A 14,710-nucleotide genomic window follows, 5' to 3' on the forward strand; every position below is an offset into this window, starting at 1 on the left:
AGCCATAGGGCCTTACTGAGTTTTGTTCTGTGCATCGTGAGGCTTAAAATGAGCTTTGTCTCGTCCTTGTGTGATGAATTCTATATTTAGCCTATATTAGCCTATGTTAATAAGCCAAAGGGCCTAAATCTAGGAAATGGAGAGGGATGTTAACATTTCTTGTAGATGGGGTTACCAGGGGTCCTAAAAAATAAGTATACAAAATTTGGTTCAGATTGGTGAAACGGTATGGATTTGTATAGGGAACGGACAGACAGTCAATGGGTATATCTGCTTTTCAACAGACAAAGCCGTATCCATTGGGAATTAAAAAGGTTCAACCTCCCCTTCCCCACTCAAATGAACTTGTATAAGTTATGTTGTATATATTTTTCAAGTTTTTAAAAATTCAACATATTATCTCGTATGAAATCAACAACTTGGAAAATAAAACAATTGAATTTAATGTATAAAACTGTGCGGCCTTTAAATGTTTCTCTATGAACATAGTTAACAATTTTACTGTGAAATAATGGAAAATTTTGGTAAGATGTGTCCCTTTCATTTTAAAAATAGATTTTACACTCCAGACAAATGTTTTGTTTGGACTTTTTATTAGCATCGTATAAATCGTAGAAAAGTTAAAATATAAAGTGTATTGTCTTATTATGAGTGTTGAAATACGTAGGCCTATATATTTGAATGGTTTTATGTTTATATGAACAACCTATGGAATGTGACACAAATGTTATCAAGCCACTATGAGTTTATCGAAAATGTCAGATATAAAACATATTAACATAACAATTATAGTGAAGAAAAGGTTTCCTCCATTTTAAAACAAATTGCAAAATGATTTGCCTCGCGCTGCACGCTTGAGTGTGCTGTCTTACTACGTCACGGTTATCTCAATCCGTTGATTTTTAAATGGTTCTGCTCAAATCTGTTTCATAACTGAAACTATAGTGTTTTTATTTGCTGATGGTGATTATTATAAAAGTAAGTTCAACTATGCATCGTCCGCCTTCGTAGCGTACCTGTTAGCTGCCGTCATCGGAGGCCCCGGGTTTGATTCCCTATACTGCCAGAGATTTATGAATTGCGAGGTTAAAATGGCACAAGCAGCTCCCCTCCATTGGGGGTGTGTCTGAAAAAGCTGCACTACATCAGGACGAGAACACGAGTTTTGTCCGGCTCCATGGCTAAATGTTTAGCATGCTAGCCTTTGATTGAAGGAGTTTCGGGTTCTATTCCCGGCAGGGTTGGGGATTGGGTTCGGGGGCAGGGTGTTCGTACCGTCTTCAGCATTAAGTAGGGCGCAATCCTCAGATGCGCAGGTCTCCTACAGGGCGTCATCTCCTGCACTAGACTTCTCCGAAGGCCACAATCAGCCTCTATTAACACTAATCAGAGTGAATGTAGAAGATCGAAGACTTCAACAAAAGAGTCTTACAAACTTTCTAACGTGGATCAGAGTTCACTACGGGTGGCAAGTGGAAAGTGAGGAGACTGGGTACGGTCTTGTCAACAGAAGTAGTATCTTGTTAGAACGCTGTGGCTATGCTCAGTAGTAATAGGCGAATGATGCTCAAGTTCGAGCAGGCTCGAGCCGGGCCAATACGCTACGTAGGCTCGATACGGTCTGGCGACCCCACACACAGACTATGCGGAGCGCTGACGGACCAGTCGTCGTATTACACTACTACACTCAGTATATTTATGTGTGTGGGGTGGTGAACACAACGTTCTCTGTGAATGGAAAGAGCATTTGCTTTATAGTCTTTCTGATAGTACGAACAACAGATTGGTAAAAGCAATTTTATGGTAAGGTATTTATTTCGTTAACATTTAACTTTGCATTTTACATTTTATCCGCTCTTCAGAAATGCTTAGCTTTGTAACTTGGTCGTGTTTTGCAGGCTTAATATTGTTAATCATTACTTTCAAGTACCGATAGTTAATAACTCGTGGCATACGAAAATCATGTTATTTCCTCATTAATAATTATATTATAATATATTATTAATACGAACTTCTTATTACTTGAGACAGAGCAGACAATGGCCGGTAGAAAAAGGTCATGGGCTTGGACTACTTTGAAGAGCTTCCAGACAAACAAGTCAAATTCACACAATGTGATAAAATATTTTAAAAACGATAGTAAAAATACATCGATGATAAGGCACTTCATAATGTTCGTCCTTCATCGAATGAAACCATTCAAAATTAGGGGGAGACATCTCCACCTAAAACGACGTCAACATACGGTACGCAGGTGAAATATCCTTAGGCTCCTTTTTATTTTTCATGAATAACACGGTGGACAGCCGCTCGCATTAAAATAAGCGATCAGGATGTCTGCCTGGACAGGATCTACGAAGTTACTCTACTGTTGAGGTATACAGTTTATACCGATTTTACGTGCATAAGCATTAAGTTATGAAAGCATCAATTTATTCATTGATTGGCAATTAGTCCGCCTCTTGGTGTAGTGGTTAGTGTGATTAGCTGCCACCTCCGGAGGCCCGGGTTCGATTCCTGGCTCTGCCACGAAATTTGAAAAGTGGTACGAGGGTTGGAACGGGGTCCACTCAGCCTCGGGAGGTCAACTGAGTAAAGGTGGGTTCGATTCCCACCTCAGCCATCCTCGAAGTGGTTCTCCTCCAGGCAAATGCCGGGATGGTACCTAACGTGAAGCCACGGCCGCTTCCTTCCCTCGTCCTTGTCTATCCCTTCCAATCTTCCCATCCCTCCGCAGGGCCCCTGTTCAGCATAGCAGGTGAGGCTCGCCTGGGCGAGGTACTTGTCATCCTCCCCAGTTGTATCCCCCAACCCAAAGTCTCACTCTCCAGTACTCTGCCCTTGAGGCGGTAGAGGTGGGACCCCTCGCTGAGTCCGAGGGAAAAACCGACCCTGGAGGGTAAACGAACTAAGAACGAAAAGAAATAAGTAACTTAAGTGCGGCCAGTATGCAGTATTTGGGAGATGGTGAGTTCGAACCCCATTGTCGGCTTTCCGTAGTTTCCCATCTTCACACCAGGCAAATGCTGGGGCTGTACCTTAATTGAATACACGGCCCCTTCCTTCCCGCGTTACAGCCTTCTCCTATCCCAATGTCGCCATAAGACTTATCTGTGTCGGAGCGAGGTAAAAACAAATTGCAACTAACTGTCTAGTAGTTACCAATAATAATAATAATAATAATAATAATAATAATAATAATAATAATTAAAATATAGATACCCCCCGCCCACCATCCCCGCCCCGAGGATATCAGTAGCGGCGAAAAATAGGGGCGACAAGACAAGGAATGATAGACAACAGGGTTTACATACCATTACTTTTTGTTACATGATTATTTTAAAATTTCTTTACATATTAAAAAATCTTTCTTTCTTCTTCCTTAATCAGTTTAACCTCCAGGGTTATTCCCCTCGGACTCAGCGAGGGATTCCACCTCAAGGGCAGTGTCCTGGAGCGGTGACTTGGGGTTGGGGATATACAAGTGGGCGGCCTCACCTGCTATGCTGAACAGGGACCTTGTGAGGAAATGAGAAGATTGGAACGGATAGAAGGGGAAGAGGGAAGAAAGCGGCCGTGGCCTTAAATTACCTTCTCGGCATTTGCATGGGGGAAAAGATGTTTGGTGACTTTCCCGTCGCGTTTCTAGGGTAACGTTAGGAGCTATGGAATTTGATACAATCTCGCTCACAACGTGTACACTACCTAACCTATACTTCTGTATACAATGTAGAATTCCGTAGCGAAGCACGGGTACATCAGCTAGTAAAGAATATATTACACTTCAGACAGTTCCTATCGTGCGACAGAGGCGGGTGAACTGCTCACTGCCGCCACGTGGAGTATGAGTCGCTGTTCTACCGCTAGCGGGAATGACGCCTCTGCTGGCGTTAGGGTACGGCCATAGTGCACCGCTTCCCGCTTCCTGCTTTATCGCGGCGGGCGAGCGGGAAAGAAAAGATAGTGAAAACTGATTGGGGCGGCCATAGTGCACCCGCCTACCTGCGTTAACCAGCTCAAACCGCTTCTACCCGCTTTAACAGGAAATAATGTTTATTTCTTTTCCCCGCTTGAACCGCTTTACCGCCCAACACGCCCGGTCAGTCTGCTGTTTATCTTCCGACTGCGCACGTTGTTCTCACTCTTGCTTTTATAAAATAGAAGCGGATAAAGATATTTTAATCTCCAAAGTATTTATGAAAAGTGTAATTTGGGACAAAAGGTTGCAAGCCCATGCCAACGTTGTTGACAAAGCATGGAAGGAAAGAGCTGCTGAAATGGGTGTTGAAGACGGTAAGTGAGAAATAGACAGTATTTTTATTATTATTATTATTATTATTATTATTATTATTATTATTATCAACAAAAATTAAATCGTCATTATTATATCAAACAACTACATTAGTAGTCACTAAACATTACTGCATTTCCCAGTAATGTGTTTTCAGATATTTCCTAATAGGTGAATAGTTTTGAACGGGACCTCAGATGATCAGCGAGTTATTAACAGTGTAAAACTAAGTAAATAATCAATCGATAAACTAATAATTCTGTTTGTTTTCTCAGATGGGGTTTTGCGGAAAAAGTGGAAGTATCTGAGAGAACAATTCGCCATAGAAATGGGAAAGTTCCCTCCCTGTCGATCAGGTGATGCTGGCGGTCATCCAGAATCCAAATGGCCATATTCTAAATCACTGACGTTTTTAGTGGGCACCAAGAACTACATCGAGCAACTTGAAAAACAGTAAAACTCCAGCTCATCAGGAAAATGAGCATTCTGAAATGGTTGCTCACACTGCAGCTGGGTGTGGAGAGTATTCAGGAAGTGGAAAAAAAAAAAACCGCACAGCTCAGGAAACACAGCAGGATGAAACCATAGGCTTACCAAGAAAAAGGAAGCAAGACGAACTAAGTTCAAAGTATAACCAGAAAATGATACTGATTGAGAAAAAAAAGGCTTCTTTGTTGGAACGCGTCATACGAGAACGCAAATGTGACCGATGTGACGACAATGATGATGCATTGTTCTTTCGAAGTGTTTTGGCTTATGTAAGCAAAATACCGCACCATTAGAAACTGCAACTCAGAAATAGAGTTCAGCAATTAGTTGACGAGTTCGTTTATCCGAATTTCCAGGATATTCCACGCATTCCCAGCCCTAATTCCAATCATGGAATTCTGTTTGTTTTCTCAGATGGGGTTTTGCGGAAAAAGTGGAAGTATCTGAGAGAACAATTCGCCATAGAAATGGGAAAGTTCCCTCCCTGTCGATCATACTCATACTTCATACTCAAATGAACAGACCGTTCAGACCGCACTTCATGGTGATGCATTTGAGACATTGTGCAACTGTTAGGTGAATTTGTGTTACGTTAAAAAGTGTAATGCTAAACATTTTCATTAATATTTACTTCGTATTCATTCTCTAATAAAATTAGTTTTGAAAAAGTGTACTTTTAACGCTTCCGCCATTAATTTATCGTTGAAATTAAATGTTTATATTTTGTTTTATAAGGCGATTTACGTCGCACCGACACAGATAGGTCTTATGGCGACAATGGGATAGGAAAGGTCTAGGAGTGGGAAGGAAGCGGCCGTGGCCTTAATTAAGCTCCAGCTCCAGCATTTGAATGATGTAAAAAGGGGTAACCACGGAAAACCATCTTCAGGGCTGCCGACAGTGGGGTTCGAACCCACTATCTCCCGAATACTGGATACTGGTCGCACTTAAGCGACTGCAGCTATCTAGCTTGGTATTTAAATGTTTATAGCCCAACTATTGTTATAAAATCCTGTTCAAAATTACCACATCATCTCATTTGCCCTTTTGTATAAATAAAACAATCAAAACTAATAATTCAAAACTACTTTCCTCAAAGTTACCGTAAGACGTTCTTCTGGAAGAATTTTCTGTTGGTGAAAGTTACACCATCCTTTTCTTATCCGGTGTTCGATTTTGTTCAAGATGTAGTCTGTTCATCCATTCGGAAATATTCGTAAAAAATCTCGGGGTGAGCTTTCAGTTGAGGTAACAAAGTACGTTATTCCCCTACTTTAAGGCGAGTTCTGTTCATTTCATACCGCGCGAGTTGGCCGTGCGGTTAGGGGCGTGCGGCTGTGAGCTTGCATCCTTAATTAAGGCTACGGCTGCTTCCTTCCAACTCCTAGGCCTTTTCTATCCCATCGTCGCCATAAGACCTATTTGTGTAGGTGTAACGTAAAGCCACTAGCAAAAAAATGTTCATTTCGTGGACGTTTTAAATTCCTTCTTGTTTAATTTTATAATAAATAATATCTGTTGTCAACAACATACACATTAGATCCTCGCGTGACACCTCTATCTTGCCTACTGACAGATGCTTCCGGCCTTCCGCGAGCGGTGCACTATAACCACCACCAGCTAGAATCGCGCGGGTTCACCTCGCTGCTTGCAACTGGCGCGGTTTACGCGACAAAGCGAGAAGCGGGAAGCGGTGCACTATGGACGTACCCTTAGACCCGCCTGCCCGCTCATGGACGCGTCCACCCGCGGCGTGCAAACCGCCCGTGTAGACAGCTCTACAAATACCCCATAGTTCTGTTCCGCAAGCGGGTTTGTAGCGGGCGAACAGCGGCGTTTTACCTGCTCGTGGAGAATCAGCCTAATCACGTGTAGCGGCTAGCATTCGTAGCTGTCGCCGCGGTGGTCCGGGTTCAATTCCCGGCTCTGATAAGCAATTTAATTGTGGTTGGAGGGCTGGAACGGGGTGCACTCAACCTCGTGAGGCAAAACGGGGAAGAGGTGGGTTGGATACCCATCTCAGCTATCCTGGAAGTGTTTCCGTGGTTTCCCACCGCTACTCCAGGCAAATGTCGGGATGGTTACTTACTTACGACAACGGCCGCCTCCGTCCCAATTCCTCACCGGAATTACAAATGCAGTACAGTACTACAGACACCACAATAACAGGTTTTCAGACACATTTTAACAGACATACAGTACACACACACACACACACACACACACACAAGCACATGGGGCTACACGACCACGATGCCCAAGCCCCGGAAATGAAATAAGAACTGTTCTCTGTACCCCTTCGAGTGTCTTAATCACGTACGTCTGGAGAGGAACCCGAATAATAAGATGCATTAGGCTACTAGAAGTGCGACCGTATAAGCATTACTGCTCTGGAGTAAACTTAGTGTTTGAAAATGTGGATGTTGTCATGCAATCGCTACTTTTTTAAAATTTTGCTACTTGCTTTACGTCGCGCCGACACAGATAGGCCTTATGGCGACGATGGGATAGGAGAGGCCTAAGAGTTGGAGGGAAGCGGCCGTGGCCTTAAGGTACAGCCCCAGCATTTGCCTGGCGTGAAAATGGAAAACCATCTTTAGGGCTGCCGACAGTGGGATAGCTTTCGTTATGTTCCTTTCAAGGCAAAGTACTTACTTTATCCCTCTTAAACACATCAGCCCTACCTGTCCTGTCATGAGTTCGCCTGTCATACACACTTTGCAACCCAGCTTACATGCCTGGTATCCATTCTGAGACTGAACTCGCTCCCACGAAACTGCTTGAGCGTCAATGTCCTTGCCCGACTTCACGCCGTCAGATGCAGCATGCAAAACCGCGCATGCTGTTATTTATATCTCAAAAAGTAATTGTCCGATTTTGAAAATACTTGCAAATTTGAACTTGTACGCAGTTGAAATTTTAGGCCAGCTGTATGAATTTGTGCCGTTCTATTTAAAAATACAGAGTTAATATCAATATGTCGGTTATTAATTACCCCATGAGACTAAGTAGCACGTTATTTTACAAGACCCTGAGTACCATTTACGAATATGAAAACGGAATGCCGATATCTTTAATCGTTTAGAAGTTATTTCCGTGTAACATGTTAGGTGAATAACCCTGTATATTTACAAAGTACACGAATATATAGACAATAAAAGCTGTACAATTCTATATATCTTTCATTTTAGATAAATATATATTGTACACAGCTCGGATCTTTGTAATTCGGCGTTATGCTGTTGCTGATCCTGAATAAATACATTAAAATATGCCATTCGACGCAGCTCAGCGCCACAGCAAGTAGTAGAGACCCGCACAGCAGCGTGTAGAAGCGTGATCACTATCTGATGGCACAGAACCTTAAATGCGCACATTTGTAATATTGTTAGTTCCCTGAAAGTTTTATTGTAGAGAATTGAATTAAAATGTCACAAAACTGTTATCACAGTTAAGTTGCTAAAGTGTCAAGCCTTTACTTCTCTGTCGAAATTCGCTCGGAGAGCACCAAAACATCATTTTGTAGCTACTTTCAATTTTGATGTCTACTTTGCACTGTATTCCCCAGACCACCGGTACATTTTGTTTTTATATAACTTTTTTTTTGAACCCCCCCCCCCCCCCCACTTCTAATTTCCAATCGCGGCTACTGAAAAGTATGTTGCTGCAACGGTACAAATTACTCGCATATATACAAATACTGTTGCCGCAACATTGTAAGAAGAACTTGTTGTGACGCGTCGTCTTTGTACTGTACATTGGAATGAAGTTCTGGAGGCAGTCTGTATATTCTGGGAAGGCATTTGCAACGAATCGTCGCACATACAGATTCTGGCTGTCTCTAAATTGCAGATACAGTTTGAAGGGATTATACGCTCGAAATATGCAGAAGTGCACAGCAAACACAGGACGAGGCGGTATCGCCTAGCTCAGTAATCTAACACAGCCTTCTTGAGGTTTCTGGCTGATAACAAACAAGGCGCTAGGCCGCCGCGCGCCCTAAATTTCGAGCAAATCTCGAACTTTTTCGAACTCTGACGTCATCTGTTCGAGCAGCTCGAGCACATCTCTATAATGCTCAATAACTCATCTACAGTCAGCAGAAAACAGTGACCGGGCGAGTTGGCCGTGCGCGTAGAGGCGCGCGGCTGTTAGCTTGCATCCGGGAGATAGTAGGTTCGAATCCCACTATCGGCAGTCCTAAAGATGGTTTTCCGTGGTTTCCCATTTTCACACCAGGCAAATGCTGGGACTGTACCTTAATTAAGGCCACGGCCGCTTCCTTCCAACTCTTAGGCCTCTCCTATCCCATCGTCGCCATAAGACCTATCTGTGTCGGTGCGACGTAAAGCCCTTAGCAAAAAGCAAGAAAACAGTGAAAGTTGTTTCTACAAACAACTTATTTCCGGAAAATCTAAAATTAGCTGAGAAAAGAAACAAATGCAGACTAATATTATTACGCCAGTGGAGAACACATTTTTTGTAGCACTGTACAGAGCAGTTGTGGCCAGCGAGTACAAACTTCCCCTTCCGCCATCATGTCGGTTTTTCCCACCTACCCCTTGCTGGGTCCAAGGCCAACACTTGCAGCAGTTGCTCGTCAGTCAGCTTGCTGTTAGTGTTATAGGAACTGTCGGAATGGATAGAAATGGTGTGAATATTGTATTCGGTTATTCTGGCATGTCCAATAGTTCGTACATTCTGCTCGTTCGCACAGTGAATACAAGGTCAGGGCATCGCTTTCCACGAGCTTCTATGCCACGCTGTTTAACAGTCTGCCACTTCACACAGGCAAACGGCTACGTGCCACCTTGAACATCTTTTTAAATTCCACAATGAGTGAGAATTATTATTGATAGCTGAATGTGGTAAGTACGATCATTCCTTCATTTTAATATTTTTTAGATACACAAGGCATATTTTTCGTCTCTTCAGAGGAGCGTACAACAAAAATGGGGCATATCAAGTTTTGACAGCCCCTTCCTGTTTTGAAGTTAATGCATCTCAATCACATTTTTGAAAGCTCCTACATTTTCGAATTAGTCAGCAAAACTACCTCGAACTGTCTCTGCAATCTTGGGACTTGTGCTGTCAGCTGCTCCTACATCATTAACTACAGATAAAGTATCTTTAAACTGTAAACCATCCCTCATTTTGATACAGTTGCCCTTTATTACACATGTTTTAATTACCGGTACATCAATTGCAAAATGTTGTTCTACATTTATGGCCCCAACCAGGTTCTATTTATTGCTCGTAGCGCCGAAAGTGTATTAAATAAATCTGCGGACTCTTCATAATCTGTAGTTGAAAACTGTTTTGTTTTATTTTCGAAGCTAAAAACGTGCAGTTTCCATACAATACTTAAAAAGTTTAACAGGATAGGTCTCACTCTAGATGATCAATCAGGCTTTGCCTTTTGACGTTTCTTGACATTCGCATTGGACGTTAGTGTTCATATCGATGGATTTTGAAAACATATTGGAGACAGTTTAATCCAGTTCTATTGAAAAGAGCGTTTCTGGGTCAGATGATTTCTCCTGGAGTGTGGTTAGTATATGCGGGAGTGTTTAATGAAATAGCTCGTCCGGTCTTCTTTTGTTATAGGTAGTAAGTTTCGAGGTCTGTAACTAAGATGGTCGATAAATCGCAGCTTGCTACTTTGTCACCGATATATCAGTTACGCTGGCACGGAAGTAGCCTATATGTGACAAAATATCGTTTAAAGTTGTGTACTTGGATCACGTTCACAGGGCTATGTTATCTGCTGTAGTTCAAGGTCTATATCCGTTTTTCGTTTACCTGTTACCTACGGCGATATTAAAGGTGTCAAATCATGCATTTGATCATAGTGTACTTCTGAGCACAGTAGAGAGAATGCCTATCTAGCAACTCCGTACCGTATGTCAACAGCTAATGATTCATACGGAGCGCGAATCGAACAGGGCAGTTCTCAGTTAGCAAATGACGCACGTTTCGAATTACTTGTCCCATTTTCAAAATAATCACGGTGCTGATTTAGGGCTGTGTACAAAATAGTGTGTTAGGTACCGTTTAAAAAAGGAAAGTTAGTACCATGATCTCAGAAAATATTAACGCCATGAAACAGTACTGTAAGTCAGATTATTAGCCCCTTGGTATCATTTACCGAAAGTGAAAAAAATTGCCTATATCTTTAACTGTTCACGGGTTATTTGTGGTGCGCACCTTGTAATGTAGGTGTAAAACTGTGCGTAACTAATCAATCACTACTAATCTGCATTTAGTGCTGTCGTCCAGATGGCAGATTCCCTATCTGTTGTTTTCCAAGCATTTTCTTAAATAATTGCAAAGATATTGGAAATTTATTGTACATTTGGTAAGTTACTCCAAAGCCTAACTCCCCTTCCTTTAAACAAATATTTGCCCCATTTTGTCCTCTTGAATTCCAAGTTTATCTTCATATTCTGATCTTTCTTCCTTTTAAAAGCACCACTCAAACTTATCAACTGTCATTCCACCCCATCTCTCCGTTGACAACTCGGAACATACCACTAAGTCTAGCAGCTTTTCTTTGGATTTTTTCCAGTTCTCGAATCAAGTAATTCTGGTGAGGGTCCCATACTCTAGTTGGGGTCTTATTAGAGACTTACATGCCTTGTCCTTGATGTTCTCATTACAGCTCCTAATTACTCTCATAACCCAGTGCGGAGATCTGGACCCTTTATTTACAATCCTGTGTATGTGATTACCCCAATGAAGGTTGTACTTGTATAATATTAGGTAAAAGTCATTATTTTTTAACCTACATTAAGTACTGTAAATAATTGCTGTCCCGAAGACACATTGGTAATCATTCAGTTTGTTAATTTATTGCACGTCAGGTTCTCGTTTTCCCTGTGTATTATTTACAATTTAAAGTTATAAAGGTGAATATTATTTTTCCCACTTCTAATGTGCCGAATACTACCCATCATTGTCATCGTATCAACTAGAAGTATTTCAATACTGGCCGTCCGCGAACAAAGAGCGATTGTGATGGGTACGGTAACTCGTGAATTCACTCCTATGAAGTGTGAACTACTCAATTTCTATGAACTGGTAGTTCAAACACTTCATAATATGATATCATACACAACGCATTCGATTCGTCTGCCACTAGCTCGCTCGCTCCCCCCCCCCCCCCCCGCTTAATTAACAGCGTCATTTAATTCCTCCTTCAGTCCTAGCTTTGCGGACGGGGCAGTTGTTACGTCATCAGCCGATTGTACCGAGTGAATGTAGACTACTGTAGCGGCACGTTTAAGCACGTAATTGGTATGACAACGTAAATTCATTGCCCTTTTCTCACAACATAACTGATGTTTTCTGCTGTAGAAGCAGACCTACTCATTTCATCCTTGTGGTGCCTCTTGATATGATCCCACACATTTCATATGCCGCCAACCGTCGTGTAAATACGGCAGCAAAATTTGCATTTAGCTGATTTTTTTCATCAGTAATTTCAAGGAACTGCCATGCATCAGACAGTTTTCGTGACATTTGTGGTAGAAATGTCTGTAAACAAGTACTCAGTTCCTTAAATATTCTTAAACATGCCTCTGTGGTGTAGTGGTTATTGTGATTAGCTGCCACCCCCGGAGGCTCGGGTTCGATTCCCGGCTCTGCCACGAAATTTGATAAAGTGGTACGAGGGCTGGAACGGGGTCCACTCAGTCTCGGGGGGTCAACTGAGTAGAGGTGGGTTCGATTCCCACCTCAGCCTTCCTGGTAGTGGATTTCCTTGGTTTCCCACTTCTCCAGGCAAATGCCGGGATGGTACCTAACTTAAGGCCACGGCCGCTTGTCTATCCGTTCCAATCTTCCCAACCCCCTGCAAGGCTCCAGTTCAACATAGCAGATGTGGCCGCCTGGGCGAGGTACTGGTCATCCTCCCCCGATTTATCCCCCGCCCTAGAGGCGGTAGAGGTGGGATCTACGGCTGAGTCCGAGGGGATAACCAACCCGGGGGGGGGGGGTAACCAGATAAAGAAGAATAATACCGTATACAATTGGATTAAATATCAAACTAATATACTTTGCATTATCTACAAAACACAACAAGCGGAGGAAATCTAGACTCAAATTAAGCAGCACAGACTGAATACACGTGCAATAATCTTACACGGGGAGGCCAGGACGTTCGGATCACGGAGCATCTTCAAACATTGTAAACATTTAGTAGTCCATTAGGACAATATAATGTGAAAATAGTAAGTTGTACTAGCACGATAGTGCAGTCGCTTTAAGTGCGGCCAGTATTCGAGAGAACCCCACTGTCGGCAGCCCTGAGGATGATTTTTCCGTGGTTTCCAATTTTCACACAAGGCAAATGCTGGGGCTGTACCTTAAGACCACGGCTGCTTCCTTCCCACTCCTAGCCCTTTGCTGTCGCTTCGTCGCCATAAGACCTATCTGTGCACCTAGGAAGAAAAAAACCGTTCTCGAGAGAATCGTAGAGAAGTTTTCGCGTCGAATATGTACCGTTGCGTTGCGATCGTGAGCACGAAACGGCGGTTGTCAAGTAGTTAACGATCAAGCTCCGTAGTCGCTGGTTCACTGGATCGACGCCCGCTTGTTTCGTTTTTGTCTTTTGTTTTTTTCTTTCATATATATTACAATTCGAAGGTAATATAATGCAAAAAAAAAACCACGTATTTGCATGAACTTTTATTGGATTTTCAATGTTATTCGGCTCTTTACTAATATTTATCATTACAAAAAAAAAATCTCAAGTTCGCGGCCGCTCGGATATCGGCAAATACAGTAGAGACAATACACGACACTGAGCGAGATATCGAGGGACAGCTATTGGAGCTCACTCTAGCGGATAGACCTGAACGGTACTGATTCTGTCATAAGAGCACGTGCATTTTTGTGTGAAGTTTTTGGTGTTATTTATGCGTTCTCAGTGAGTTGACATAATTAAATAGTAGCGTGTGCCATTCCTTGATATCTCCTCTCAACATGAGGGGAAAGGTATGTGCTGTGTTTGGCTGCAGTAATTACGAAGTAGAGAAAAATGCGCGGTCGTTCTTCAGGTTCCCTCGTGACAAGAACATGTAAGTAATATTGTGTTTGGATATATATTCTTCCAGTGACAGAGATTTTTATAGTACTTCATAATCTTCTGACCTGCTCGACCCATGTTTTAACGGGCTTAAAATATAATACGCATATTTTATTGTATAGTGCAGCAGTTAACCTTCAATACCGATGTGTTGTTGTAGTTGTGATCTGTGGGTTTTGAAATGTCACAGAAGCGATTTGGATAAAGTGTACAAGAAAGAAGGGATGTTACGCTTGTATAAGAATTATAAGATTTGTTCAGATCATTTCCAGGCCAGCGACTTTAAAAATCCTTGACTATACAGCCAAGGGTGTTACATTTTTACTCAAATTGTACGTAGATATTCCTCAAAGCATCACTATCGACAACATTTTCAAACTTTTCTTTCTTTTATCCCTCTTCTCAGATTAAATCCGGGATTTTATAGATTTTCTTTCTGTTAGTAGGCTTCATGTTAAGAGGAAAATTGTCCAGCTATTAAATGTTAATTCATTGCATCATATGTGTAAGGAATGTGCCGATATTTTTATTGACAAATGTCTTAATGTGATGATGCAATGTTTTTAAATGAGGAAAAAGACAAATCCAACCGTAAGATTTCAGGCAGGTATGCTAAAGCTAAAAAAAGTAATGCATAAATGAAAGATCAAGCCATTTCACAGCAGTCCATTTCACACCTTGTTTATATGTCTAATTTTAGTCTTTAAATAATAACCTTTTAAATAATTCTTCATTCATTTATCCATAATTGCTTTAGCAACTTCAAAGTTAATATCTCAATAACTCCTTCTAGACGTAATTTATTTATCCATTTCCCTATATACATTTCCATTGATATTTGA

At 41.9% G+C, this 14,710-nt stretch overlaps 1 long non-coding RNA gene across 3 annotated transcripts in view; it reads left to right on the top strand.

Annotated features, from left to right (window-relative positions):
- LOC136886038 (uncharacterized) overlaps positions 1-14,710 on the top strand; it is a 145,726-nt gene that overhangs the window by 75,458 nt on the left and 55,558 nt on the right. Inside the window, exon 1 of one of the 3 annotated variants that reach the window (XR_010861678.2) lies at positions 9,430-9,648. The exons of the other annotated variants lie outside the window; for them this stretch is intronic. This is a non-coding gene — a long non-coding RNA (uncharacterized lncRNA). Of the gene's footprint in view, positions 1-9,429; positions 9,649-14,710 lie in introns of those variants that run through there. 3 annotated transcript variants of the gene reach the window in all.

The sequence above is a fragment of the Anabrus simplex genome, chromosome X, assembly GCF_040414725.1.
Source record: "Anabrus simplex isolate iqAnaSimp1 chromosome X, ASM4041472v1, whole genome shotgun sequence".
Classification (NCBI taxonomy): domain Eukaryota; kingdom Metazoa; phylum Arthropoda; class Insecta; order Orthoptera; family Tettigoniidae; genus Anabrus; species Anabrus simplex.